Source organism: Lithobates pipiens, unplaced genomic scaffold (assembly GCF_037356315.1).
Source record: "Lithobates pipiens isolate NorthernLeopardFrog02 unplaced genomic scaffold, aLitPip1_a1.2 Scaffold_28, whole genome shotgun sequence".
Classification (NCBI taxonomy): domain Eukaryota; kingdom Metazoa; phylum Chordata; class Amphibia; order Anura; family Ranidae; genus Lithobates; species Lithobates pipiens.
This window is the reverse complement of record NW_027507789.1, coordinates 55,764,901-55,779,949: the sequence shown is the minus strand read 5'-3', so window position 1 is coordinate 55,779,949 and position 15,049 is coordinate 55,764,901.

The following is a 15,049-nucleotide window of genomic DNA, read 5'->3' as shown; positions in this document are numbered from 1 at the left end:
GTCGGGCTGTCTCTGTACCATGGGCTATGTCTAATAAGGATCGTGGAAAGTGGCTTAAGGAGGAGCCAGTTTATTATGTTGGAGAGAGCCAGCAAAGTTCTGCTGGGAGAGTGCGGTCTCCCATGGCAACCGGAGTGAAATTTATGCCTGAAAGGAGCTGCAGTAGAGGTTTAGTTCAGCGTCCCCACAAAGAGGCCTGTGCATTTCGGCCAGCTGGGAATCACCAGGAGAGAATCGCTTTGGGAAAAAATCGTCCAGTACCATGCCTGGAGTGTGGCCAGCTGGGGCATGGCATGTTTTCTTGCCCTAGGTTGTGGAATACGGCTGGAGATAATGTTGCTGAGAAAGTTTTGTCTGTAGGCCCAGATTCCGGTGGAAATATGTTTGCAGTCACCCCTAGCAACAAGAAGTTTCCTGTTGTGCCTGCAGGGGGTGCTAAACGGTGGGAGATGCCTGCTGTAGTTTCATCCCATGGCCACCAGGAGGAGTTGGCCAGTAAAAGTGCAGCAGAGGACTGGTGCATAAGACGACGTACTCAAATGAAGATGGTGACACCAACTACTGCGGTGGGTAAGACTGTCTTTAATGAAATGATGGCTGGAACTGCTGATTTCATGTGTAAAAGGACTGGTTACGAGACTGTCCATGATGATGTGAGAGTGACCCCAGTTAGTGGGGCCACTGAATGTGCACTTGAGAATGACTTTTCCCTATATAGTGGGAATGCAAGGGTTAAAATCCAAATAGAACCTGTGTTGATGACTAAAAATGTTGTGTCTATTGACTATCAGGCTCAAGTTGACCATGGGCTAGGACAGCCTACAAATGCAAAAAATGCTATAAGTGTTACTGTTAATGAAAAGTTTAATGCTGTTGGGAAAACTTTTGCTCTGAAAGAACCTGGGGTTATCAAAAATGGGCCGTTGCCTGTAGCAACTGGTGGTAAGACAGCACAGTTGTCCACAGGAATCTCCAGGGAACTTCATGTGTTGGAGTCAGAGGTTGCCCTGGACAACTGCAATGTCACTCTGGTGGGACAGAATGGAACTGTACCATGTAATGGTAATGTGTTAGTGCAAGCTGCTAGTACTAAAAATGTGCAGGTAAATGGTGGATTAACACAACCTGTGAAAAATGCAAAGGTGTGTGAGGCTTATGAAATGCAAGCTGAGCAAGGTGGTGAATATGGTGTATTGCAACCTGTGCTACCACAGTCTGACATGATTTACAATGACTGGTGTAATGAGTCTGCAACTAAGCCAGTCTGTTCTTATGTGTCTCCTTGGGCAGATGGATCGGTGCTGAGGAGTACCGCAGAAGGGAGCGCACATACAACAGATTGGGATAGTTGGAGCAAAAATCTTATCTCCCTGATAGATAGGGCTTTTATGCACAAAGATAAGGTGGACACAGTTTCTGCTGGGCCAGCAGGAGGGGCTGCAGAACAGCCTGTACATGAGGGCACGGTGGCTGCTGCAGGAGTTAACCCTGGTGAGCAGGATGAACCAAATAAGGGCACAGCAGAGACATTGTCCGTGACCCACACAACTGAGGTTGACATGGAGTGTCAACGTGACGTCACTGGTAATGTTCTGGAGCAGTTCACTGATGCTGAGCCTGAGAAGTTGGGTATGAGTCCAGCACCTGGCAGCGCTCTGGTGGAGCACCAGGCTGTGTTTACCTCCAGCCGGGAGGAGGTTCTGTTAACCGTCGCAACTTTTCAAGTCTCAGCGAGTGAGTCTCTCTGCATCCCCAGTGTCATGAAAGTCCCCAGGAAGGACTTAGGTCTGGAGTCAAGGGCCTGGTTTATAACTGAAGCATTAAAAGAGATGCTTGAACTTTGGGATGTACAGCCAATCTATACTAGTGTGTCTCCTCCACAGTCTGATGGGCTGGTACTGCGCAGTACCACTAGGTGGAGCACTGTATGGCAGGCTGTACAGAGCAAAGCAAAACAGGACAGGAATGGTTTATTCCTAAATTTGCTACTTTTGTTAAAAGTTGCTGCTACGTATGCTGCTGGACTACGTGCAGAAGAAATATTTGAGACAGACGTTGGAGAAGTTGAAAATAAGCCTAAATTGCCTGTGGTTACACCTCCTAACAGCCAGATGGGAAGCATTTCTGCTGCTATGGTCCAGTGTGGTGCTGGTCAGTTGGTGAAGGGCGTGTATACTGCACCAGTAGAAAAACCACATGAGGTGGAAGGGCCATGTGTGGACCTGAAAGCAGCAGAGATCCTGACCAGGGCTCAAACAAAGGTGGTTAAAGAGACTGGGGTCCCCAGTCCAGTGCTTGGTCTAGGTGACAAACCTAATAAGGTCCCCGGGACAGGGGAATGGACAAGGAGCATGGTAAAAATTGTATGTGGATCAGACGAGAGCTGGCCTGTTCCGGTGGATAAAAATACAGGTAGCATCAGAACGGGTCAAGTGGTAGGACAGCTGCCTGCAGAGTGGGTGAACCCAGGGGAGGTGGCGTCCTGTGAGGTTCCTGTGGGTGATGGCGGCCCTCCAGTATGTGTGCCCTCTGCAGACTCTGCCCTAGCAAATTTTGAAAAAAAAGGCATTGGTGACATGTGCAACATTGAGAGGTCTAATGTTGGTTTGAATATGTCTGTCAATGATGAACCAAATAATGTGTTAATGGTACATGATAATGTGGTGTCCAAAGGTACAGGTAAACCTGGTAATCAATTAGTGACTGCTGAGTCAGGTACCAGAAATAAGAGGTGGGTTTCCATTCTAAACACTATAAAAATAGGCCCCCTACAGTCTCAGAACAGTACTGCTGAGAGAGTTTTGGGGAAACCTGGGAACCTGAAGCGTGGAGGCAAAAGGGTTGGTAGGAAGACCAACGGGAACCCATTAAGATTTCAGGAGAGGAAGTGCTTATGGAAATGCACTCGGAAGAAAAGTTGGGAAGGTTGCATCAAAGCTCATAGCAGAGTGACAGTAAGGCTTAGAGGGAGACACCAAAGGAGGCATTGGGTGGAGTTCCCCGTTAGGAGAAGCGAGGTTGGACAGGAGGGTACTTCTGTAAATGGTATCTGGCACAGAGGTGCCAAAAGTAACTTGGGTGTTCCGCCCTCTGGGTCGAAACAAAGGGGGGGGATATGTGGTAGTTCGGAATCTCCAATCCTGGGACCGGGTTTTGGGAACAGCCAGCAGTCTGACTGGATGATTGCACAGGTGGGTCTTGGGCTTAAAACAAAGCCAACAACATGGTTCTGGGCTCCACCCTCCCGAGGAGTCCAGGCGTGTAAGGGAGAAGAAGTGTGCATGTCTGCACAGGTCGGTCTGTCAGAGCAGACAGAGGGTCCAAGCTTGTGGGCTGAAAGAGAAGCTGTTAAAGAGTGCTGAGGTACTGGGTGTACAGGAACTCTGTTAAAGAGCCAAGAGGGCTGCAGCAGAAGTCTGAGCAGCAGTGCTGCTAAAGAGAGCCAGGTGGCTTGGTATTTTTGGTTCTACATACATTACTGCTGTGGAAAGCTGAAACCCCTGCGTGGGCAACTATTTTGTTATCTGACTTTACTTTCTTTAATAAAAGTGGGCCTACGAGCCCTTAAACGACATCTGGTGTGGATCCAGCTCACTGGTAAGCTCTACCGTTAAGCTAAAATAACCCCCAAATATTACACTAGCTATCACCTTTCGAACAGAAAACAAAGTTTCCTGTAAGAAAGTGCTAGTAATTTTATCCAATACGTCAGGAAATATCCCTAGTAGACAGGGTTTGGGATCGAGGGCCAAAGGGGAACCCATGACATCATGTAGAAATGACACCACCTGCTGCCAGAGTTCCTGCAGTTTGGGGCAAGCCCATATAAGATGGAAAAAACGTCCCAGTCTCAAGGGAACACATTGAGCAGAGCGTTGATTGATTCGCATTATATTTAGCAGTTCTGAGTGGGGTGAGGTATGCTTTATGTACTATGTAGATCTGAGATAGCCTGTCCTGGAGCCTAGGGGATACCAATTTGCACGTTTCCAGAGCCTCCTCCCATTCCTCATCTGTCAGAGCACCCACATCGCCCTCCCAGCGGGACTTGAGAGCATACGCTAGTCTCGCCGAGACGGGGGCCGTAAGCATACCATAGAAGCACGAGATTAACTTTTTGGGATCATTATCCTTCACTATGGCGACAACAGGATTGGGAGCAGGCCGAGGCAATGACTGCGAAAATTGTGCTCTAAGTGCATGTCGAACCTGTAGGTATTGAAATAACATAGTGTTTGGAACATTAAATTCCTCCTGCAGTGCCCGAAACGTTTTAACAACACCCTGGTGAATTAGGTGGTGTAGGTAGTATATTCCCCTCGATATCCATAGCTGTATACCCTGGAGCTTTTGAAGTTCCGGCAAATGTTTGTTATGCCAGAGTGGGGTATAGTCATTCGGCGATGCCACATTCAGTTTAGTGGATGCCAGATCCCAAATCTTTCTATAATGAAAGAGCATGGAATGTTTACCGGGCTCCATGGCAGAGTTCCCCGCTCCCGTCAAAATAGCGCAATCGGGTCATCTGCAGTTTGTGCCCAAGTGGGGCATAGAAGAGTTAGAAAACGTTGTTTATCAGTCTTGTCTATGTGAAAAAGTTGAGACAGTTGTGAGGCAACATAGTAAAGATTCAGATCTGGAAGGGCCATGCCCCCCATATCAGTCGGGCTTTTCAAAGCCTGCCAAGCAAGCTTGTGTCTAGCAGTTCCCCACACAAAGGGCCTAAGGAGACTTTCAAGGGATTTAAAGTATTTCAATGGCAAATATACCGGGGCATGCCACAATACATACAATAGTTTAGGTAATAGGACCATTTTAATCAGATTAACTCGTCCCCAAACCCCTAGGGGGAGACGGGACCAGGCCTGAATCTTGGTACGTACCAGGGCAAACAATGGTTCTACATTCAACACAATGTAATCAGCTGGGTTCCTAGAGACATAGACCCCCAAATATTTAATAGTGCCAACTCGCTGAAGAGGCAGACTGGCCTGAGACTCTGACTGTGGAAAACTGTCAATAGGTAAAATTTGGGATTTTTCCCAGTTTATGCGGGGACCGGAAAAGCTACCGAACCATTCTATCATGCGGAGGGCCTTTGCAAGGGAAGGGCCAGAGTCCGCTAGATATAGCAGCGTATCATCAGCGTATAGACTGATTTTCTCGATAAGTCGACCCATCGCCAGTCCCCTGATCTCAGGGTCGGCCCGAATCGCCACCGCTAAAGGTTCAGCCGCCAAGGCATATAGTAGCGGGGACAGTGGGCACCCCTGTCTGGTACCCCTACCGAGGCCAAACGCCCGGGAAGGCCATCCATTTGCCACCACCTTAGCCGTTGGGTGACGGTACAACAGTCTCACCCACCGAATAAAGTTCGGGCCGAAGCCGTACCCTGCTAGACACTTCCATAGATACTCCCATTCTACTGAGTCAAATGCTTTAGCCGTGTCAAGTGACACTACCACGCGCTCACCCATCTCCTCATGGGTTGCCTGAAGGTTTATATATAGCCTACGCAGATTGAACGACGTATTCCGCCCCGGCATAAACCCCGCCTGGTCAGCCTGAATCAGACTGAGAATCACTACGTTCAATCTGGTAGCAAGTATTTTGGCCAGAATCTTAACATCTACCTGTAATAGGGATATTGGGCGGTAGGATTCCGGGAAACCCGGATCTTTTCCAGGTTTGGGAATCAAAACTATCGTTGCCTCCCTCATAGACGGAGGCAATGTTAGCGTGTCAAAAAGATTCCTATAAAGGTCGAGAAGCCTAGGCACCAGCATATCTTGGTAACGGGAATAAAATTCAATGGGAAGACCATCTGACCCTGGTGACTTGGAGTTTGCAAATCCCGCAATAGCTTCTACTATTTCATCGGTGGTCAGGGGGGCCTCCAGAGCCTGCACCTGCTCCTCCGAAACCTGAGGGAGGGAAACCTGAGCCAAAAAACGGTCCATCGGGGTGGTGTCATTTGCAACTGTAGTGGTGTATAAGTCCGCAAAAAAGTCCCGAAACCTCTCTGTTACCGCAGAAGGGTCCGTGATGATCTCATCACCCTGGCCCCGCAAAGAAATAACAACCGGGGGTCTGTCTTCCCTGTGGACCAAGTATGCCAGCAACTTACCAGCCCTTTCTCCGGATTCAAAATATTTTTGTTTGGAAAAAAAAAGTTTCTGTCGGGCCTTGTCATGGTGCAGCTGAGAAACCACTCTCCACTGTAATCTAAGGGCATCTGCATTTGCCGTAGACGGGTCATCGACGTAGGTGCGTTCCCTGGAGCTCAGTTCTGCTTCAGCCTCAACAATAACAGTGGCAGAGTCAGCCTTGAGTTTATTAATGCGGGCAGTTGGTACCGATCGGGCGTGTAATTTAAACGTGTCCCACACTGCCGGAACTGATGCCGTGTGGTCATTATTCTCGAAAAACGTTTTCCATTCCGTCTCAATAGTGTCATCATCGGGCAGTAATGTCAGCCAGAACGGATTCAGTCGCCACGCCCGCAGGGGTCTACCTAGGGGTACGTCAAGCACTACAGAGTAGGGACTATGGTCCGAAAGTAGTCTGGGGCAAAACAATACTTCCTTAAGTCTGGGAGTGAGTTGTTTAGATATTAGTATAAAGTCAATCCGGGAAAGAGAGCCGTGTGTGGGTGAGAAGCATGAATACTCCTTCTTTTGAGGAAATTTGTATCTCCAAGTGTCCACAAGGTGAACAGTAGTTATAAGCCTGGACAGCCTAGTGGACCCAGCTTGCCCCATCATCAGTTCAGGGGGCTTGAGCCTATCAAGAGAGGGGTTAAGCGTAGTGTTGAAATCCCCCAGCCAGACAACAGGAACCGCCTGGTGTCTGGACATAAAAGACAGTCCTTCAACCACCAACGTCATGTTAAATGGGGGGGTAATGTAAAAAGCCATAATAAGGTAGGGTTCCCCATAGAGTTTAGCATGTAAAAAAACAAACCTGCCCTGTGGGTCAGTAAGAATTTCGCAAAGTTCAAATTGGACAGACTTAGCTACAAGTACCGAAACCCCCCGCGAATGAGACGTGTAGGTGGAGTGAAATGCCCACCCAATCCAAGGGCGTTTGAGGGCCATCTGCAGTCCACCCTCTACATGCGTCTCAACCAGAACCATCACCTCCGCCCTTTGTTTTTTGAGGAACGTGAAGGCTGCCGCGCGCTTAAATTTGTCACGCAGGCCCCTCACGTTCCAAGTAAGAAACCGTATAGACGCCATATGGATACATAAAAAGTAACAAGTGCAGGCAACCCACCGCCACACCACCCTCCCATAAACACACCCCAAAGCAGTTGTGCTAGGTCAAGCCCGAGCAGAGGCTTCATAGACAGCAGTAGTAAAAAACATTCAGGGAAAGCAACACTTAATTTAGATACATACTCTAACACATTTATAGTAACCTTCTGCATGGAAACCCCAACCAACTCACCCCCCTCCCCCCACCCTACCCTGCACCAACCCCAACTCGTGCGGGTATATTCCCTGAAAAACCAAACACGTCTGGCTGGGAAAACCAGTTTCATGACATCAATAAAACAGTTAAGAACATAAAGTCTGAGAGAGGGCTGTGGCCACCGGTACCAGAGGGCAAGGTAAAATAGAACCCCCTGTATAGTGGTACACAGTGTTGAACAAAAAAGTGTGTCTGTTGCTGTCCAGCCCCGGTGACCATCTCCCTCATAGCAAAAAAGAGGCCCAGCAGACAGTGGAGCAGTCTTCCGCTGCACCGTGCAATTAGACCGTAGGTCCAACATGTCTCCCCTTGCTCCGGGAGAAAAAAGAATAAAAAAAGTAAAAGTATAAACCAAAAAAGTTTTGAAACAAAGCAAACAGGAATGTACTGCAGAAAGGGTCCCTCGTCAGGGACACTAGACAAAAAAGGGAAAGAGTTGATGCATATACGTTGACACCAGCAGCATGTGCATATGTTCCAGATTCAAGAAGTTCAGCAGGTCACACTGCAGTAAGAGTTTAAAGAGAGAGAACATACGCCCCGGGTGCAGGCTCCCTGAGCAAAAATAGAACAGTACAAAAAGATCAGGCAATCTGTCAGAGTTCCAGGAGCCCAGGGGTGGGATAAGAAAATTGGTAGCTTACATGTCCCAAGGAGTCTCAGGCGGCTCCATCACGAGGTGCCCTGCGTTCCAGCCATGCTATGACCTCTCTGGGTTGTTTAAAGAAGAGCGCCCGGTCCCCTGCCTCCACTCTGAGGCGCGCAGGGAAAAGCATAGAGTATTTCACTTGCTGTGCACGCAATAATCGTTTGGCCTCCATGAAACCCTGCCGGCGTTTCTGGACGTCCGCGGAGAAATCAGGGAATATTGCAACTTTAGTATTGCCCACCGGGATATTACCCTTTTCCCGGGCCATGCGGAGGGCAGCATCTCTGTCCTTATAGTTCAGGAGTTTTGCAATAAAGGTGCGTGGGGGTGCACCCTGAGGTGGAGGCCTGGCAGGCATGCGATGTGCGTGTTCAACCGCCAGCATGGGGGAGAAAGACTCTCTACCATAGGTGCTTATCAGCAATTGCTCCAAAAAAGTTGTGGGGTCCTTACCTTCAGCCCCCTCCGGAAGAACAATCAGTCGGATATTGCATCTGCGTATGCGGTTTTCCATTTCGTCCTGTTTAGTAGTCAGGAGGTCTATTTGCTTCTGCATGTGGTCAGTGTCATTTTGCAGAGGTGAGAGAGCATCTTCCACATGGCTGATACGGGTCTCAGTGTCCCTCACCCGGTCCCGCAGCTTCTGGAAATCTTGTCTTAATAAAGAAATGTCCATTTGCACCTCCTCAATCTGGGATGTAAGGGACGTGCGGCATAATGTAATTGCTTCAAGAAGCCTGTCTGTGTCTCCCGCCACACGCGGCCCTCCCGGGTCCTCCGCGCCGCCATGTTCCTCCCCCTCCTCACTCACATGTCGGCGGTACTGGGACAGCCGTGCCGCCGCTGATCGCTGAGATTTTGAGGGAGACATATGCTCCGGACTGAAGGGATGCCTGCCAGAAGTATTAAGGTGAGTATCGGTGCTGTGGTGTCACAGGATCAGCGTGGGAGACAGGATTCCTCGGCGGAGCTCCGGAGACACGCGTCCTACTCCATGCAGGTTCAGGCCACGCCCCCGGCCATCCGAACTTTTATACAGCCTGCGTGGAACCAAATGCCTTTTTTTTTGGCGAGGTTCCACGCAGGCCTGACTCGTGTATATGACTTTATTGCGTTTCCGGACTTGCAGGCCCAGGCGCAATTACCCCCTAAAGAGTGTTTTCGCTATCTCCAGAAATTGATCAAACCCTGTCCCAACCTCAGCACACTGACTCCATTTGAATCCATATGCTCCTCAGACCCACATGCCCCGGGTATTATCTCATGCCTTTATACTCACCTATCCTCTACACCGGACAACCCACTGCGTTATGCTGCACAGTGGGCTGCAGACCTATCGATCAACCTTGATGCGGAGTCCTGGACTGATATATGGGCCAATAAAAAAAATTCCACGCAGAATGTTGTCGCTTCTGAAGCCAACTATAAGGTTCTAATGCACTGGTACCTGGTCCCCTCCAGGATTGCCAAATTTGTGCCCAACTACCCACCAAACTGTTTTAGGGGCTGCAAAGACCGGAGCAACCATGCCCATATTTGGTGGACTTGCCCAGTAGTGGGCAACAATATTCCAAATGCTATCCTTCCTGATGCAAAGCCCCATAGACCCCGACCCAGCAATGGCCCTATTGAACTGGTTACCTCACAAACTTACTAAAGCCCAAAATCGTCCTTTTCTCCAGGTGACAACGGCAGCCAAACAAACTATTGGGAAAGCCTGGAGGACACCAACTCTGAATGTCTCTGAAGTGAAGCATAGAGTCACGCAGGCTATGATCCATAGCAGGATAGAGGCAGTAATCCTTGACAAAATACCCCAATATAATAAAATATGGCAACCCTGGACAGAACACTTTCTACCAAACGATTTTGACACTCGCCTCATTGCTCCCTAGCCCAGAATGGATGCCGACTGGGTGTGATAGACGCTGCCTGGGGTTCGCGTGGGCCATCCGACCACCTCCCTTCTCCCACCCCACCCCTCTCTCATGTACCTCCCCCTCCCCTATATGTCTCTACATCTCTTCTCCAACTATTCCTTCTCCTCTTTCTCCTTTCATGTATGTAAAACTCGACACGCGGAACTAGACCATCACTGGTTACCCTCTTGAACTAATGCTCTGAAGATGTTAATTACATGCCCCTCTATTCTCTGAGACTTTAAGTTTGTTCCAACCCAGCTTCCCAGTTGGGTCCTTCATAACGGATATCCACTGTATCTATATGGTTTTTCAGATCCAATCAGGATCTTTTTACGTAACTTTACTCACGATGTTAAGATGATGTATATTTTGTTACTCTTCATTTCTGCAACTAATGTAAAAGTTTCTGCTCTTTATGTTGTGCATTATTTGATCTCTTGATAAAACTATTTGAAAGTAAAAACTGGCAAACCAAGCATTAATCCTTACTGGGTCAGTTAAGAGAGTACAATCTGCATCCCTGATATGCTGTCAGGAAGGTTGGCTGAGGACAGTGGTCCGTCACCTGTCTGTGCGCACCTGCGGGTGCCTGGGCGCATGCACAGGAGCGCGCGTTCGCGTACGGCAGCACGTGTGCGCGCGAGGTGGGCTATTTAAACCCAGTTCTCCCTTCAGATCTTGCTGCTTGATCTACAGCGTTCCTGAGTTTATTGCCTGAATTTGATCTGCTCATGTGTTGATCTGGCCTGTGACCTTTCTTGCCTTCTGCCTGCCTCTGACCTCTGGCTTGTCTATGACCCTGCACCCGCCTTATCCTCTGGTCCATCAGTGCTCATCCGTTACTGACCCAGCCTGTTCCACGATTCTGCCTCTGCCTGCTGCATCTGTTCCTGTACTAATCGTCTGGTTTGACCCGGCCTGCCCGACTCTTCTGTGTGCCTTCTCCTGAGTGATCTACCTGTTCCTGTGGGTTCCCTGCTATCTGCTTGTTTCCTGTTCACTGTTTCTGAGGTCTGCTTATCCAGCTACAGTTCCTGAAGCCTGCCTGATCCATCCTTTGGCTGTTGGTCCTGCCAGGCACTCGTGCTACCTTTGACTCCTGTGCTTCCTGTCACCACCATCAGGGGCCGTGAGTCGGGGGATGCAAGAGAGGTCTTCTTCTGCATTCCGGGCTCACCACTAGGTACGTGACAGTATCAAGCAGCCATGTCTGAGCCCGAGCAGGGGGCCTCTCTTTTGGATGAGCTATGTTTGCATTTGGCAGGCTTGGCCCAGGCAGTTAAGAGTCTCCAAGAAAGCTACTCCCGGCTGGATGAATGTGTTCAAGCTCTCTCTCTGCCTGCTACTACCCAGGGGTCACCATCCACCTCTGCCATCATGCCTGTTCCACCAGCAGTAGTGATGTAACCCCCCCAAACCTCGAGTACCCATGCCTGAGAGATTTTCTGGTGAACACAGCAAATTCAGGACCTTTCACAACTCCTGTGAGCTGTACTTTGCCCTTCAGCCACGGACATTTTCTTTGGAAGCCACCAAAGTGGGCTTTGTAATCTCCTTGCTTGAGAACGAGCCCCAGCTCTGGGTGCATCGCCAATTTTAACAAAAGGCTAATGAACTTTCCAACCTGACCACATTTTTTGCGGCTATGGCCCGAATCTATAAGGACCCTCAGCTCTCAGCAACAACCGAAGCCGCTCTCCATGCATTGCAGCAAGGCCGCAGGGCTGCAGAAGACTACGTTGCAGAGTTCAGGCGTTGGAGTGTAGATACCAACTGGTATGATGTTGCCCTTCACTACCAGTTCCGGTTGGGTATGTCTGACCCCCTTAAAGATGAACTTGCTTGTGCAGGGGTTCCTCAGACCCTGGATGAACTTATCAATCTAGCCATACAGGTTGATAGATGCCTATGTAAATGCAGGTCAGAGAGAACCACAGGTCCGTCACGTCCAACCTGGATGTTGCCAAGAGTGCCCAGTTACTCAAACACCATGTCACCAGCTCAGCCTAACCCTACTACAGATGTGCCGGAACCTATGCAGCTGGGTATGCTACGACCTACGCTCACACCTGAAGAACGCCAATGACGCTGCATGAATGATCTGTGCATATATTGGGGGGAGCCTGGGCATTATGTGAGATCCTGTCCCACCAAGATCTGTGGCTTCCTCTTTCTGCTGATCAAGTCCTCGCAGTCACCAATGCTTCCCCTCATCTTTCTCTTTCCATTTTATTGCAGCTCCCCGGAAAGAACATCCATCGTTGATTCGGGAGCATGCAGCTGCTTTATGGACTCTGCTTTCACAGCAAAACACTACATTCCTTTACGCCCCAAGACCCGAGGACTACTTATACATCTTGCCGATGGATCTGCCATCCAGTCTGGTCCAGTCACCTAGGAAACCATTCCCATCTATGCCAGCATATCCAATCTTCACCATGAACTTTTATGTCTTGACATCATCTCTTCATCCTTGTTTCCAGTTATCCTGGGTATGCCCTGGTTCCAGGCCCACAACCCCTGCATTGACTGGACTACCAGAGATGTTACCTTTCCTTCACCTTACTTCTTCCAACACTGCCTTCCAAAGACCTCCAACCAGCCCACAGGCTGGATACTAAGCTTGCCAATTAGTCCCAGAGGCATACCACGACTTCATGGATGTCTTTAGTAAGAAAGGTGCAGAGACCTCACCGGGTCTATGACTGCCCTATCGAGCTCCTTCCTGGAGCCGAAGTACCTTTTGGAAGGATTTTTCCTTTAACTGAACTGGAACTGGCAGCTTAAAGACTATATTGATGACAATCTTAAGAAAGGATTTATCTGCTCTTCTACATCCCCTGCAGGAGCTGGCATTTTCTTTGTGGAAAAAAAGAACCATACTCTTCGGCCATGTGTCGAACATCGGGAGTTAAACAAGGTGACCATTAAAAACCGCTATCCTCTCCTTTTGGTGCTTGAACTTTTCCAGAGACTGGGAGCAGCAGTCATTTTTACTAAATTAGACCTATGGAGGGCCTATAACCTGGTTCGCATAAGGGAAGGCGATGAATGGAAAACAGCTTTTCGTACACGATTCGGACATTTCGAATACCTTGTGATGTCATTTGGGCTCTGCAACGCCCCTGCCACCTTCCAGCATTTTATAAATTACATTTTCAGAGACTACCTGGACTTATTCATCATCATCATCTACCTAGATGACATTTTGATTTTTTGTGCTTCCATCAGTAGCCATCGCCAACACGTCAAGGGTGTGTTAGAGTGACTTCGACAGCATGGCCTTTGTGCAAAGCCTGAGAAATGTGAATTTGAACAACAGAGCATACGGTTTGTGGGCTTTTCGAACTTTTATCGGAAATTTATTAAAGGATTCTCAGCCATCATCTCCCCTATTATCCAGCTGACCAAGCAGGGAGTTTGGTTTCATTGGACCCCCGAAGCACAAACTGCTTTTGACACCCTCAAGAGACTTTTTACCTCTGCTTCTGTGCTGAAACACCCTGACCCGACTCTTCCGTTTGTCTCGGAGGTCGATGCATCTGAAGTTGCTGTTGGGGCAGTACTCTCACAGCGACAAGATTCCAAGGCTCTTCTGTTTCCTGTTGGCTTCTTTTCACTCAAGCTAACTGCTCCTGAAAGAAACTACGATGTGGGGGACAGAGAACTATTAGCAATAAAAGCGGCTTTGGAGGAGCGGCGGTACCTTCTGGAAGGAGCGGCTCACCCAATCCTGATCTATACGGATCATAAAAACCTGGAGTACCTGAAATCTGCAAGAAGGTTGAAGCCGCGTCAAGCCAGGTGGGCACTGTTCTTTTCCAGGTTTGCCTTCCATGTCACCTACAGAATAGGTTCTAAAAATGCCAAACCAGACGCCTTGTCCCGCAGCATGTTCAATGATCCCAAAGTACCTACCTCTCCGGACACCATTCTGTCGGCAGAAAACTTTCTCCTTCTTCAAGAAGATCTTTTAAGTCGAATTAAGCAAGCTTCCAGTGAAACACCCCCCCCCCCCCCCCGCAGAAGCAGGGCTGCTTGCGAAAGATGGTCTGTCCTGGCTCGAGGACAAAATCTTCATTCCAGAAAATCTTCGGGTCACCATACTCGAGCTCTGCCACAATCATGTACTAGCTGGGCACTTCGTTGTCTCCAAAACATCTGATCTAGTGCAAGGCACGTTCTGGTGGCCGCAAGTTGCAAAGGACTGCAAAAGATACGCGGAGTCTTGTATAGACATGTGCAGAGTAAAATATTTCGTTTCGGAATTTCGTTTTCGTCCGAAAACTTAATTTATTTAGTTACTCCCGAAATTCGTTTTTATTTATTTCGTTTTTTGTTCAAAAATTGCATTCGTCCGAAAATCCACATGAATTACGGTCGAATCTGTCTTTGAAGGCTTATGGTGTCTGTCGAATGTATAAAGAAGATTCGACGGAGCTAGTATATAGCATACTTTAGAACCCTATTAAAGTCTATGGGACTCCAACGTTCAAAATCTAAAGTGCTAATTTTAAAGGCTAATTTGCAAGTTACTGTCCTAAAAAGTGTTTGGGGACCCGGGTCCTGCCCCAGGGGACATGGATCAATGCAAAAAAAAGTTTTAAAAACGGCCGTTTTTTCGGGAGCAGTGATTTTAATAATGATTAAAGTGAAACAATAAAAGTGTAATATTCCTTTAAATTTCGTAGGGGGGGGGGGGTTGTCTATAGTATGCCTGTGAAGGGGCGCATGTTTCCCATGCTTAGAACTGTCCCTGCACAAAGTGTCATTTATGCAGGAAAAAAAAGTCCTTTAAAATCACTCGCAGCTATTATGAATTGTCGGCTCCGTAATACAGAGAACACTCATTGAAAGTCATTGATAAAAAAATAAAAAAAATAAATAAAAAAGCGTGGGGGTCCCCCAAATTCAATTACCAGGCCCTTCAGGTCTGGTATGGATATTAAGGGGAACCCTGCCTCAAATTTAAGAAAAAATTTGACGTGGGGTTCCCCCTAAATAT